This window comes from Hyaena hyaena, unplaced genomic scaffold (genome assembly GCF_003009895.1).
Source record: "Hyaena hyaena isolate Hyena2069 unplaced genomic scaffold, ASM300989v1 scaffold_596, whole genome shotgun sequence".
In the NCBI taxonomy this organism is placed as follows: Eukaryota; Metazoa; Chordata; class Mammalia; order Carnivora; family Hyaenidae; genus Hyaena; species Hyaena hyaena.
In genome coordinates this window covers 951,960-966,732 of record NW_024081228.1, presented here as the reverse complement: position 1 = coordinate 966,732, position 14,773 = coordinate 951,960, and the positions used below count along the sequence as shown (strand labels likewise).

At 38.0% G+C, this 14,773-nt stretch overlaps 1 protein-coding gene across 6 annotated transcripts in view; it reads right to left on the bottom strand.

The window, feature by feature from the left end:
* The window catches only part of PTPRK (protein tyrosine phosphatase receptor type K), a 561,746-nt gene that overhangs the window by 276,208 nt on the left and 270,765 nt on the right, over positions 1–14,773 (bottom strand). The gene's annotated exons all lie outside the window — the stretch shown is intronic.

The following is a 14,773-nucleotide window of genomic DNA, read 5'->3' as shown; positions in this document are numbered from 1 at the left end:
GCTCCCTTATCCACAGAGATACATAGATTATTTTTGGAGTATTCTGCAAAACATTTTAGGAAATGTAATGGAAGCTGATGTTTAAAGTAGGAATATATGTAAACAACTTGATCTATTAGAAACATAGAAACATATATGTGCCTATAAGTTAAAAGATGGACTAAAATAAATCAAGACTGGAAATGCTCAGGCAATATGCTAGTAGTCACGTAAATAGAGATATGCAAAGAAAAAGGCAAGATAAAAACAATGCTAAGGAAACAGACAAAATAAAACTTATTGCCTTGTTAGTTGTGGTGAAATATAGGTCAATTCTGACTCCAGGCTTGCACCACTAGGTGAATGATGCTATCAGAATCCCTAGCCAGGACTAGGGATACAGAAAATGGTACAGATTTGAGGGAGAAATGACTAAATACATTTCAAATGTGATTTGCCTTGGGTGCACATAAGGTAAAGGCTGAGGGGATAACAGGGCAAACATATCTCAAAAATAAGAGGTTCATAATAAAACTTTAGATTGAGAAGTCATCCTCATGGAAGTAAGTTATAGATTTGAAAGTGAACATGATGAGTGAATAAGATGGCCCAGGACGATAAAGAGGAGAAGGCCACTGAACTGGAAGGCAACACTACAGCAGCAGAAGGAAAGCCAACAAGGTATGATCCACACATACTGATCAAGGAAAGAAGAGAAGTATCAGGAGGTTTCAGGCAGGGGAACACTCCCATCAAAAAGAAAAATAAAAATTAGAAAAGGTCCAGATGAGCTACAATAACCATAATTTAAAAATATCAGATATATGTATAAACAATGACATCTCGATGAACACAAGTTTTAGGAGGAGAGAGTCTCCCAGTGTGATTCCATGATTTGCAGCCGTATCTCCTTTCCCATGGGAATTGTTTGCCAGTTCTGGGGTCAGGGCGTGGTTCTGGCTCAGCACAGACCCTAGGCCTCTGCTGGGGCAAGGGGGGAACAGGGAAGCTTGTTGTGCAGCACCCTAGAAATTTGGAGGTCTAGATTTAAAAAGACGTATGCATGGCGAAAAAATAAGAAAGGTAAAAAGCATGGCCAAGATGAGGCCAGGAGGACACAGTTAAATAAATTGCTTCGGTTACATGAGATGGCAATTTGATCACAGGCTTTCTGACTTTGAGTTCAACTTTCTGTTATATGAGGCACATTCTCTGCATTAATTCAGTTTGACAAAGGATAAAGTCCTTTTTCTTCAGTGTTTGCCTTTTTCCCCCCTCTATTTTAATTCAACCTTACTTCACTTATTTAGTTAATAATCCAAGAATGTTGCTAGAGTAGCAAAAAATCGATTGGAATCATTACCTTCAGTATTTCAGGTAATGAAGTGGAGTGAAAACACCATGCAAAAAGAGCCTGTTCATTCTGTCCCCAGCCTGGCCTCTTAAATGGGTGGAAGTTGACATCTGGTATGGTTTCCATCGCTCCCTTCTTCTCGGAAGCCCTGGTTGACTACCTGACACCAAGCATTAGATCTGACCTGAGCATTTGCTCCAGCAAGCTTTCCGTAATTAAGCTACTGAGATTTGTTTCCCCTGACTGGACAGAGGAGCCTTACAAGGTGAGGGCTCTGTTGAGGTGATAAAGCTGATTAGATCCTTAGTAGTAAAGGAATCTGATATTAGAAATTTCCTCCAGCTCTTGTTAATGAGGCAAAGACAACACTTAGCAGGGAAAATGAGGTCACTAAAAAGAGAAACATTTTTTTTGTGCTTTAATAAAGAACTGATTCTTTCGCTCCCTTTTAAATCGAGGCCCAAATTTACTGTCCAGAATAAAAGCTCAATTTAAACAAATTAGAAACTCTTTCTCGTGAGTGCAGTAAACATGCATAAGCTTATCACTTATATGAAGCAAAGGAAGGAAAATAATTGGAGAAAGTAAAACAAAGATAAACATAGGAAATTAAAATAATTTAATGTTGGCTCTGACAAAAGTGAAATAACCAACAATGATTAATTACACAGATATGTGGTCTATTTATGAAAATGTAGTTCTTCAAAAATGGTTTTCTCACTTTTTCTTTCTGTGTCTTCTCTTTTCTTGGACTACAATTAAAGGAAATAAAACTTATTCTCCTGAGATATACTTACATATCTCACATTGTAACAACGCTGACAAGCTTACCTTTTGGTTTATGTAGCACTTTTACACCTGTTACTGTTTAATCCTTATAAAACTTTAAAATGAAAGCTGCATTATATCCATGTTCAGGATTTGGGGGTTGGCTCTAAAAGGTTATGTGATTTGCTCAAGAATTTATAAACAGGAAAGTTGGGAGTCAAGTACAAGTTTTCTCACCCCCAGGAAAGGGGCCCCTACCACAGCTGCTCCAAGTTATATCTCAGTTTATGTATCTGATTCTTCCCTCTATTTCTTGCTAAGCCTTTGTTCCAATACTTGGAAAGTGACATAATTGTTTCCTTATTGGATACACTTATATGAAATGTAAAACACATGTGTGCACACGCACATGTGCATGCACAAACACACGGGCGTGCACACACACACCCACACATTTCTGTCTTCATAGATTAGCCATCCTTTCATTAGGAAGTATTTCTCTTCCTGCAGAGACTCTGCTCTACTTCTTAGCTTTGCCTTATTCCAGTGAAGTAAGTCAATAGTTACAAGAACACACAAAGTAGGAAAGAAGTAACATAGGACAAGATCTACACTAGGAATGGACAGATGGGAGATGAAACAACCACCCAGCCTCCTGTGTCCCATCGCCAACGGCTTCGGGGTGGGTAGGGGTACAGTATGAACATGGGCAGGGTGTAATGCTGATAGTACTGCTGCCTATATACATAATATCTAATTAAAGTACTATTTAAAATTATATTCATCTTTAAAATTTTAACATGTTAGCATTTTAAAGGAAATTTGAAGCCTGTTTAGAGGAAATGCTCTCTTTGCATTAAGTTCTTTATCTTGAGAGACAGTGTAGTGAAGTTGGTGGAAGAACAGAGGCTGGAGGCAGTTTGACTCCGGTCCTTTCCTGGCTCCGCCTCTTGTTAACTGTTAAGATGTTGGACCAGTTACTTCATTTTCCTTTAAATTGAGGATAAAAATAATACCAACCTTGTATGATTGCACTGAGGTGTGTGGGTGGGTGTGGGTGTGGGTGTGTGTGTCTAAGTTGGACTGGAGGGAGAGAGAGAGGGAACACAAATATGAGCATGATGATGTGCATGCTAGCTTAGGATAGTATCTTGTTGTTTAATAAATGTTAAGTTTTTAAATGTTTATTTACTTTGTTGGGGGGGGGATAGGCAGAGAGGGAGAGGGAGACATAGAATCCAAAGCAGGCTCTGTGCTGCACAGCTCAGAGCCTGACACAGGGGCTCCAACTCATGATCCAAACTGCGAGATCACGACCTGAGACAAAGTCAGAAGCTTAACCAACTGAGACACCCAGGTGCCCCAATAACTGTTAATTATTTTTATTTTTTCAATGTTCATTTTTGAGAAAGAGAGAGACACACACACACAGCATGAGTGGGAGAGGAGCAGAGAGTGAGGGAGACACAGAATCCGAAGTAGGCTCCAGGCTCTGAGCTGTCAGCACAGAGCCCAATGTGGGGCTTGAACTCACAAATGGAGAGTTCATGACCTGAGCTGAAGTAAGGCGCTTAACTGACTGAACCACCCAGAGACCCCAAGTGTTAATTATTATCAACTCAGTCAAGCTTCTGTCCCTTTCCCTTTAGTAAAACTGTCAAAAGTTACCAGAAATCTAATTGAGACTTCTTTTTGAATTTTTAAAATTTGGGGCGCCTGGGTGGCTTAGTCGGTTAAGCGTCTGACTTTTGCTTAGGTCATGATCTTGCGGTTCGTGGGTTCGAGCCCCACGTCGGGCTCTGTGCTGACTGCCAGCTCAGAGCCTGGAGCCTGCTTCAGATTCTGTGTCTCCCTCTCTCTCTGACCCTCCCCTGCTCACGCTGTCTCTCTCTTTCTCTCTCTCTCTCTCTCTCTCCTAGAAATAAGTAAAACATTTTAAAAAAAATTAAAAAAATTCTTCCTTGAGAGAGAGAGAGAGAGAGAGAGAGAGAGAAATCCCAAGCAGGCTCCATGCTCAGTGTGGAGCCCAGTGTGGGCCTCAATCCCATGACCCTGGGATCATGACCTGAGCCACAATCAAGAGCTAGGCTCTCAACTGACTGGGCCACCTAGGTGCCCTAATTGATACTTTCTACCATGATAGGATTGAGAATGATTAGCCTGACAAAGAGGAGAGTATAGGAAGTAAAACAAAGGCAGATGAAAGTACACAGTGTCACAAAAGCTGATAAACTATATCTGAAGTAGAACAGATGACAAGACCAAATTCTGATAAAATACTAAATAAAATGGAGATTAAAATGCCTCCCATACATAAAAGAACCTAGGTGGCTCAGTCAGTTAAGCCCCCAACTCTTGGTGTCGACTCAGGTGATGATCTCACGATTGCTGAGATCAAGCCCTGTGTTGGGCTGTGCGCTGGCAGCAGAGAGGCTGCCTGGGATTCTTTCTCTCCCTCTCTCTCTGCTCCTCCCCCACTCATGCTGTATCTGTCTCTCTCAAAATAAATAAATACTTTTTTAAAAATACCTCCTCATATATCTTATAACTGGAAGTTTGCACTCTTTGACCAATACCTCATTTCCAAAACCCTTCAGACCCTGGTAACTATGATTCTAGTCTCTGCTTCTATGAGTTTGGCTTTTTTAGACCCCACATATAAATGATATCATACCAAAGAGTACACACTTCCTGTCATTAGATAATAAGTTCTGGAGATCAAATTTACAGCACGGTGATTATAGATGACAGTATTGTATTACAGACTTGAGAGTTCCTAGGAGAGTAGATCTTAAATGTTCTCACCACAAAAATGAAATGGTATTATGTGACATGATGGAGGTGTTAGCTAAGGCGATGGTGGTAATCCTTTTGCAAAATATATCCAATCAACACATTGTCTGCCTGAAACTTACACAGTGTTATATGTCAATCATATCTCTATAAAGTTGAGGAAAAAAATACCCCTTATATGTGCCACTGAGATTAAGCATGACCAAAGGAAGAGACATCTGTATGAAACAACAGAGATAGAAACCATATAAAACAATGATAAAGACAACAGAGGAGTAGAGATAAATTTAAAACTTTCCACAAGAAGTGTGCCTGAATTGGTGGGGAGAAATTGAACTAAAAAATGGAAGAGGGATACCTGGCTGGCTCAGCTGATAGAGCATGTGCCTCTTGATTTCAGGGTTATGAGATCCACGCTGGGCCTGGAGCTTATTGTTTAAAAAATTAAATTTTTTTAAAAAAATAATAAAAATGGAAGAAGATATGGATCAAGAGAAATGTTTTAATTTTTTTATTATTATTACTTTTTAAGACAGGGAATGAATGTTTGGAGATTGATAAGGATGTTTCAATTTGATGTGAAATTTTTGAGTGTATGTCAGAAAGAAATGGTAACTGTTACTGTGAGATAGGATAGAACAGGATCCAAATCACACCTCATAGGAAGGGGCTCGAGTTTTTAATAATATGAGGAAAGGTGAGATGAATTAAGGTATGAATAAACTTGTAGGATTGGTAATTAAGGGATTTTCTTTCACAGGGCCTCAATTTTCTCAGCTATATGGGATGCACAGGTAAAAAGAAGACTAGTTAGAGACAGGAGAGTATCAAGTGGAGTGGATGGAAAAGGAGGGCTAGAAAGGGAATTTAATAGGAAAACATGGTAGGAATTCGAGGAATGCTGTGGGCCCATTTGCAGTTGGTGGCCACAAATTTCTAGTGATCCCAAGCTAATATGGGGCATGATTTTTGAAGAGAATTTACTTGTGCTAAGCTTATACAAATAGATTGGAAACAAAAGCAAGCCAAGAGTTTATGGAAAGAGCAAATGTGACCAAAAAGATGATGACGATATCAAATTTTTATAGAATAAGTAAGTTGATGAATTGGCAAACGAAAGATGGCTTGATGATCTGGAGCTCCCCATGAGGGTGATGAGTGAGCTCTGTAGAATGAATGACACAGAAAGAGGTGAGTTTATGTTATGGTCAGAAAGTGAGATGCTTAGGGGTGCCTGGGTGGCTCAGTCGGTTAAGTGACCGACTTTGGCTCAGGTCATGATCTCACGGTTCACAGGTTCAAGCCCCACGTTGGGCTCTGTGCTGACAGCTCAGAGCCTGGAGCCTGCTTCACATTCTGTGTCTCCTTATCTCTCTGCCCCTCCCCTGCTCACACTCTGTCTGTTTCTGTCACTCAAAAATAAATAAATGTTAAAAAAAAATAATAAAAAAAAAAAAGAAGAAGAAAAGAAAGTGAGATGCTTGAATGCAAAGTTAGAACGCTTGTGAGATATTTAGGATCCATTTAACCAGAGCAGCAGGTTCAAATAAGGTAGATGATCGTGGAGATGAAGAAGTGAAGACTGTGTCAATGGACTTTCCATAAAGAAAGCAAAGTCATCAGGATGAAGGCGGGCCATGGTAGTGGAGAAAGCAACTCCTAATGATGCCAGTGTTAAAGTTTATGATGAATAGAACATGACTCAGCGTTTACTGGAAGGTAATAATTAGCATGATGGCATGTTTGCAGGAAAAGAAACTCAAAGGCATGCAAGTGTTTCCTGACCTTTGACCTAATCCTAAATTGCATGGGGATAAATATCTGCTCTGTAAGAGACTGGAAAGACGTGTCCTTGGGCTAGAGCTACAGATGGAGAACGATTATAATTACATAATTTGCTGTACAAATAAATATTTGAGACTCATCTCCCCTACTAAAATATAAACTCATTGAAGACAGAGACTTTTCTTTTCCCTACCACATTGGTGAACCAACCACAAGAATCCTATTGAGAACTGAGGCAGGAAAAAGTTCCAGTGTGCTACTAAACAACTAAGTAATGTAAGTGGATTTTCGTTAATAGTTTGCCTCATGGGGAAATATGGAATAAGGCACTTAGTTCACTTTTACCTAACTCATAAAATTTTGTTGGCATAATAAAATGAGTCTCCCTTGAGAAAGTTCCAGATAATTTTCTAAGCTAATTTGTAAATCATGAAAACATAATTACTTCTTTTGAATAGTTAAATAACGCTATAAGGAAGAAATTTCTGGTTATAGGCCCCAGAAGAGCTTATGTTGAATAAGTCAAATATCTATGTGGCAACTTCAAAATCTCAAATCTAGTTTTCTTTTCAAATGTAGAAATATTCTATTTCTGTTCATACTTAAAGATGAATATACACATAACTGGCAGGTGATATCAAAGTCCAATGCTTATTATAATGGTGTGTGGATAGGTAATAGGTAGGACCGTGTGTGTGTGTGTGTGTGTGTGTGTGTGTGTGTGTTTATAGGACAGAAAGCTATCTAAACCCACACAGCAGCTTCTGTTGAGTGGCAGACCCTATAACTATGCAAAAAGACTGTGTCTATTCAGGTAACAGAGTGTATGTTCCAGAATGTCTGAAACCTCTGTCACTTGCTCTCCCCCACTGCAACTCCTCGTACAGGTACTGTCAATCTGGAATTCTGCTTTCTAAACTAAAGGTTCGCTGAGGGTGCTGAAGAAAAAGAGGTTCTCCACATCACACCTGTGACTGGCAGGCTGGTTTGCCTATTGATTCAGGCAACAGTTTATTTCTTTTTTTTTTTAATGTTTTATTTATTTCTAGGAGAGAGAGAGAGAGAGAGACAGCATGAGCAGGGGAGGGTCAGAGAGAGAGAGGGAGTCACAAACTGAAACAGGCTCCAGGCTCTGAGCTGGCAGTCAGCACAGAGCCCGACGCGGGGCTCGAACCCACAAACCACGAGATCATGACCTAAGCAAAAGTCGGATGCTTAACCAACTAAGCCACCCAGGCGCCCCAAGAGTTTATGTCTAAAAGTCCAATACACAAAACTGCCTTTAGCAAAAGGTGGGGAGGCTCTCTAAAGCTAATGAATTCTTCACGGTCCTTCTCTATTGGTTTCTTTCTTGCTTATTTAGTTCCTTTGAAGGAGATAAATACCTGCAGTTGCAAAAAGTACACAGATAAAACATGGAAGCAAGGGAAATACTGCTACATTCTCTGGCTTTAAAGCTGCTTGCAAGAGTAATCAGGGGATTCTAATTACATGTTAACTAGATGTGGGAGACAACTAAGACATATAATCAGGCCCTAATTGATTCTTCATCTAAATCTCCTTCATATTTCCGATTCTAGCTACCCTTAGCACCTCCATGATTTATAACTGCATAAAAATTCAAAATCAGTTCTTTGTCCTTAAAATGTCTCGAGATTAAATATGGCCAGTTTCTTAGGAGGACTTGTCCTGTTAAGACTTCACAGTCTGCACAGAGTAATAAGCATTCCAGAGATTCTGAAACCTACACTCAGCTACCTGAATATATATACAGGCTTTCGGTATAGTTACAGGGTCTGCCACTCAACAGAAGCTGCTGTGTGGGCTTAGATATTCTCTTTCTTCCGTACACACGCAGACTCCTATCTATCCACACATGATTATAATAGTATAATACAGACTTGAGTTGATTTTATGATGCAAATTCTGTGTATACTGTAGCCAAGTATTCTTGAATTAAATGTCAGTGTTACAAAAATATCCTGAGGTTTAGCATTACCAGGGCCTAAGTGATGAGGGGGCCCGCTACATTATCTAATGTGGATGACGACATTTGGTATAACAAGACCACACTTGCAGCCATTTTCAGTGATGCTGAATTTGCCTGATCAACAACAGACATCAGTCAAAGCACACACCAGTGTCCAGGAAACAGCAAAAATGCAGGGCCAAGATCAAAAGGAGAAAATAAACCCTAAGAGATTTCATGCCAAAGTAGACCATATAAAAGAAAAGCCCAAAGATATTTACAAAAGGCTCCACACTGAAATGAATATGTAAGCCTAGTACATTCCTATGCTTCAAATTAGCCCGGGGAGTTGGCTATCCCTAATGTAATCACCAATGCACCCTAGAAGATCTAAATAAAGGAACTAACAATAATCATTTTTAAAACTTATCTAGGATATTTAAGTTGATAATAAGTCTATTAGTTATTTAAATTAATTTTCATTCCTAAAATCTTACACTTGCAAATTGCCAATGGTCTTTTTATTTGGAATAGATATTGATACAGGTTAATATGTATCAAAAACACATGAATTCCTAATGTGGCTAAGAGAGACCTAGACAAACTTTCCATCTCTGAAAACAAACTCAAAGCTTGAACCAAAAATAAATAATATGCATAACATAAAAACAGAAGGAGCTTTTGTGCTCTCTGAGTGTTTTCAAGATCACTAAGATGCCTTTAGGGGAAAGAGGTATATACTGCTTCCTCAAAAAGGTTCTGGTATAAATCCATCATGATAATGAAGATGTACACACACAGACAGCAGATGCCTGTTAGCCAGAGCCTCCATTCTAAATGACAGCGCTCAACGCAAATCCCTGTGCAGATCTCACGTGGTCATTGTGAGGATTAAAAGAATCTAGTAGATTCTCCATAGCTGTGGATTCCTCCCTCCCTTTCCTCCTCCAGGGACTAAATATCATACGTTGTGGCTTACCACCCCCACCAGGGAGAAATAAAGGGCAAGAGGGCAGTCCCAGGTGGTACTGATGTCGGAGACCATGAGAAACACCTCTTAGCTCTTCAGTAACTGCCACAAACTCAGCACACTCGCTACCTTCTCCATTCCTAATCTCTACCGCAGAACATTTTGAAGGATCCTATTCCGATTTCACTAACCTATCCTTTACGACTTCCTCTTTGTTTCAATTCAAGGTCCAGTATGGTAAGAAGGTTAGGACTACGGACCTCAGTATAATGTGCTCATCTCCCTGCTCTCTCTAGAGGCATCCCTGATTCGAAGGCAGACAGGCAGACAGGCAGACAGAGCAGAGTCTATATTCCAAATGCCTGTAATGTGTTCAAAAATAAATTGAAATGGGGCCCACGATTTTATGGCACAGCCTGATTTATGTTGGAGTATGAGTTTAGCAAAAGAGAGAAAATCAAAAAGGCAACTAGAAGAGGGAAATGAACAAAAGTTAAGTGAAATAATCCAAGATCTAAAAATGCCACAAAACACGTTTTTCATCCTGTGGGTCTGTCCTCAGATCCATAAGCAAGCGACTTACACCATAAAAGATTTGGTATAAAACTGAAAGTAGAGAAGCAAAGGGTAGCAGAAAATTCATCAGCAAAATGTCATTTCTGTATCTTTACTATCATAGCTCCACCATCTGGGTTATATTTTATAGTTAGTTGTCTGAGCCAAAAATAAAAGATGACTGGTTAAGGTTGCTATTTCTATCAACATGACACTGAATTACAGTACTATTTTTCCTCACTTCTAGAGATGAGCCATTTGTCTTCCTACAATCCACAGGCAGAACCTTTTAAATTTTAGCACCAACAGTCCAATCTTGCACATAGCAGAAGTAGATCACTTCACTTACACAGCTATATCTGAAAAAAATGCTTTCAAACTAAACAGTAAGTCCGTTCCCTGCCAAACTTGGGACTCTTAAGAGCTTTAATTTATAATTGTGAAGCTCAATTTAAAATAATTAAAAGTCATAGTGCAACCTATATGTACCATCACGCTAAATATCTATTACATATGAAATCTCCTGGTCGTACATACTATATGACAGAGAACAACAATCGTGAAGTGAACCAGGTGATTAAATGCTACTCCACTGAGAGTATAACCAGATCAGTCTTCCTCAAGGCAAAGTTCAACTGGAGGCTAAAATTTGAGCTCTTAAATCACAAATGCAAACGTATTAATAAGTAATTGTTTTGTTAAGACCACGGATGAAAAGAGAAACTCTTTGCTTTCATTGTACTGGTCTGAGAATTATGTAATTCCAAAAGTACTATAAATTTTCTCTCCTGAAAAACTAGGTTAGGATTACGGTGGGGAGAGACGATGACACAAAGTTAACTAGAATACCCAGTTTGTGTACTCCTACTTAAATGTAGGGATTTTAAAAAAATCGAAAAAACTCCATGACTTTTTCCCTATTTTATAAGTAAATAGGCAAGTATAGTAACATCTTTGACTATAAGGACTAAACAGCAAATAGAATAAAGTATTAGTATATAATTTAAGGTGTCAGTGTTGTAAGCTAGTAAAAAGCCTAGTGAGCACTCAAAAATATCTACTAGGGGAAGTAATGAACAATATATTGCAAAGTCAGTTTCTGCAGAAGATAATAATGGGAAACCTTAGAGAAAAAACCTTAGAGGAAATACAACAGGACCAGCATTGTTTAAAAAAAAAAAAGTGGGGGTCCACACACATAAAAATGCACACACCTTGATTTAAAAAACATCTTATTTAAGATCAATTAACTAAAAGTATATATTTCACTTTATTCTTTGCAGAATATCAACTTAAATATTTGATGGTATATTAATAAAACAATCATATGTCATAAATCAGCAAAGGACATGGTCTTCCTTTAGGAATCTTTATTACTAAAACTTTTAAGACAAAAAAAAATGGTTCTGTAGGATATTCAGAGATCTGAAGTTAGCTAGTACTAAAGCCTAAAATTTCAGTCAAAAAAGAGAGAAAATGACATCCCTTTCCATATCATAAAGTCAACATCATTTTAGAAGAATATCCATTACCTTATCCTCTGGGTGTCTGGCAATCAATAAGAATGATTTCTGGGGCAGAGAATTTTAGAAATTATAATACTGATGAAAAGAAGTCCTGGAAACTCTTTGTACAATTACAAAAGCCTGAAACTATATTTAAAAATGACTGATTCATAAACCATTTTGTTATCCATGGAAGACAAATGAATGGAATAAAAATAGGCTTTAAAGATAGGTAGGGAGGGGCTCCTGGGTGACTCAGTTGGTTAAGCATCTGACTCTTGATCTCAGTTCAGATCTTGATCTCAGGGTCGTGAGTTCAAGCCCCATGTTGGGCTCTGTACTGGGCAGAAAGCCCACTTTAAAAAAAAAAGACAAGACAGATGAGGAGATAAAGTCTAAAGTCTCTCATCCTTGAGAACAGGAGAGATGGAAAAGGAGGGAATCCCTTAATTCATTTGGCAGGACTGAGTTACAGGTGAGGGAAAGTGACAGATACTGCCATGACTAAGTGCCTTCTTTAAATAAAGACCTTAAAGAATAGAAACCAACTTCAAGTGACTTAGGTGACCTGAAAGAGTCGCTCTAATGAATCCACAAGTAGTCTACAAAATCAAAGACCTTTCCAGAGACTTCAGGAGATATATAACCTACTTAAAATTTGCATTGCTTCTACATACTGCATTAAAGAATCAACATTTTTGAGAGACCCAGCCATGGTTTTCAACAGGTGGTCCTGGCAAAAGTAGCGGCACCAAGGTACTAGTTGGCAATGAAAATATTTGGGACCCACCCATGTATTTTCCAGTGATGTGGGCCAGTGATCCATAGCCTTTCTAGGTGATTCTGATGCAGGCCAATGTCTGAGAACCACTCATTTAAGCTGACCTACCTTAGTTTAGAAATAAAGAAACTGAACCAGAAGTCTTTGCCTTAGTCCTTTAGTTAGTAATGGTAGAGTTGGTTCTAAGATCCAGTCTTCTTGTTTCACTATCTTTTCATTTGCCTGGCAAATCACTTCATGGTTGCATTCATGGGTTTTCTTTTTCAGATACTCAGCTAAAATTAAAAACATATCCAAGCCTGTACAAAATACTAATTTTAAAAAGTTTGGACAATTGGCCACTCATTCATAAAAATATATATGTAGTGCCAAATATTTGATAGACACTAGAAAAAGGGAAATACCTAATTTTTAATCTCTGCTCTCAACAAACTCATGGTGTGGCAGAAGAGAGGAGTGTGTTAGGAAATAACTACAGTGCAGTTATAGGTGATAAAGCTGACTTAGAGATAGGAGGGAGTTCAAAGGAGGGAGACTTGCTTCTCCAGGGTGAAGAGCAAAATCCTTTAGAGAAAGTGACCTCTGAATGATTCTGTGGTCAAGGGACTCATCTTCTTTCTTAAGCACCTAATGAACACACACTAAATACCCTAGCCACTAGTGATACAAAGACTGAAAAAAGGCAGAGCCATAACTTCTAGGAGGGAAAGATCTAGAGCTTACATAGACCACTAACATACAACAAGGGAAAGAGTCTATAAATCATTTTTTACCTGGGAATGCAAACAGTGATTCAAAAAGGAAATGATTTCAGACTAGAGTTTGAAAACCCAGAGCAAACAGACAAAAAGTTATCACAAGGCAAATGAGGTGCATTTGCAAAAGGCATGACAGGAGGAAACTTCTTGACCTACGGCCACAGAAATTTATTAAATTTTTAGGGATAGTTAGGAGGAACGAACTGTGGAGATATGGCTTGGGTGGTAAGAGGCCGAGATCTTCTCTTGCAGACACTTTTATGCCAGCAGTAGAGTCTTTATCCCGAAGGTACTATAATGCCTTTGAAGGGTTTTACAAATGAGAGGATGTGATGGATTTGTACCTAAAAGGACATTGTGGGAGCAACCAGCAGACTGAGGTACTAAAAGCTCATAGAAAGGTCTAAATATCTAACATCACACCTAAACATGCTTGGTATTGGCCAGCCAGACATGAATATTTATTGCACACTATGCACGATGATGCAAGATTTTATCCCTACATTCATATACATATTATGAATATATAATACAAATTATGGATTATATCTCCAAGAAAACGTATATGTGTATGCAGTTTAGTCTTCTATTAAACCCAAAATTTTACTAACAAAAAAGTGTTTAAAATAATCTTAGAGATGTTACTTTAATGTGAGACTGAAAATAATTCATAACCATTATTAACATTTATATAATAGTAAGTGAAGTTGGTATAATAAAATAAAACTTTGTATTCCTTTCACTCTATGTTAAATCTTGTGTTCATAGGAGAGAGGGGGGAATTCATCTTTCATTTTCTGTATACTACATGTCACTGAAACCAACAACGATTTACTTTTAATATAACTATTCAAAATTCCAACTCACAAAAATTGGAGAGGTCTGATATGTAAATAGACCTCAACTTTACTGGTGATAAGCTCATCGCAAATTTTGGTAGAAAGAAAATTACCCAGAATATAGTTTGTTCAGAAACCACTGAAAATTAGGACTACTGAAAATTATTTAAATATGATTTTGAGGAGAGACACAGTGAGAAATAAAATCATTTCTTTTTTACTTAAATTATAATTATTTTTAAAATAATACTAGTTTAGCTCTGTCCATACTCTTTATACCTATTTTCTTCTCTAACAAAATAGAGGCCATGAGAAATCCCTTAAAATTTCTTTAATAAGACCACTAGATACTGTTAAATCAAGCAAGGTAATAATTAAAACTTCCATTTGATTATGTTAAAAGATCAAAATATTTTACAAACTCAGTGATACCAAGAGCTAATCATGCATGGCTTAATTGTCTAATAGATTAACTAAGTCTTGAGTTTTTTTAATTTTTCTTTACCTCTCCCTGAAATGCCCATGCTAATACTAGAGAAATCCAAGACAATGGGAAAAAGGAAATAAATGAAACAAATATGGAATAAAAAGATCAGCTACAACTCTGATTGCCTACTGACTCTTTTAGCATAGCAAATGGATTTTTTCATTATATAACTATGTATTGAATACTTAATATGTACAAGAGATGAACTACACTCTGATAGAGAAAAAAAG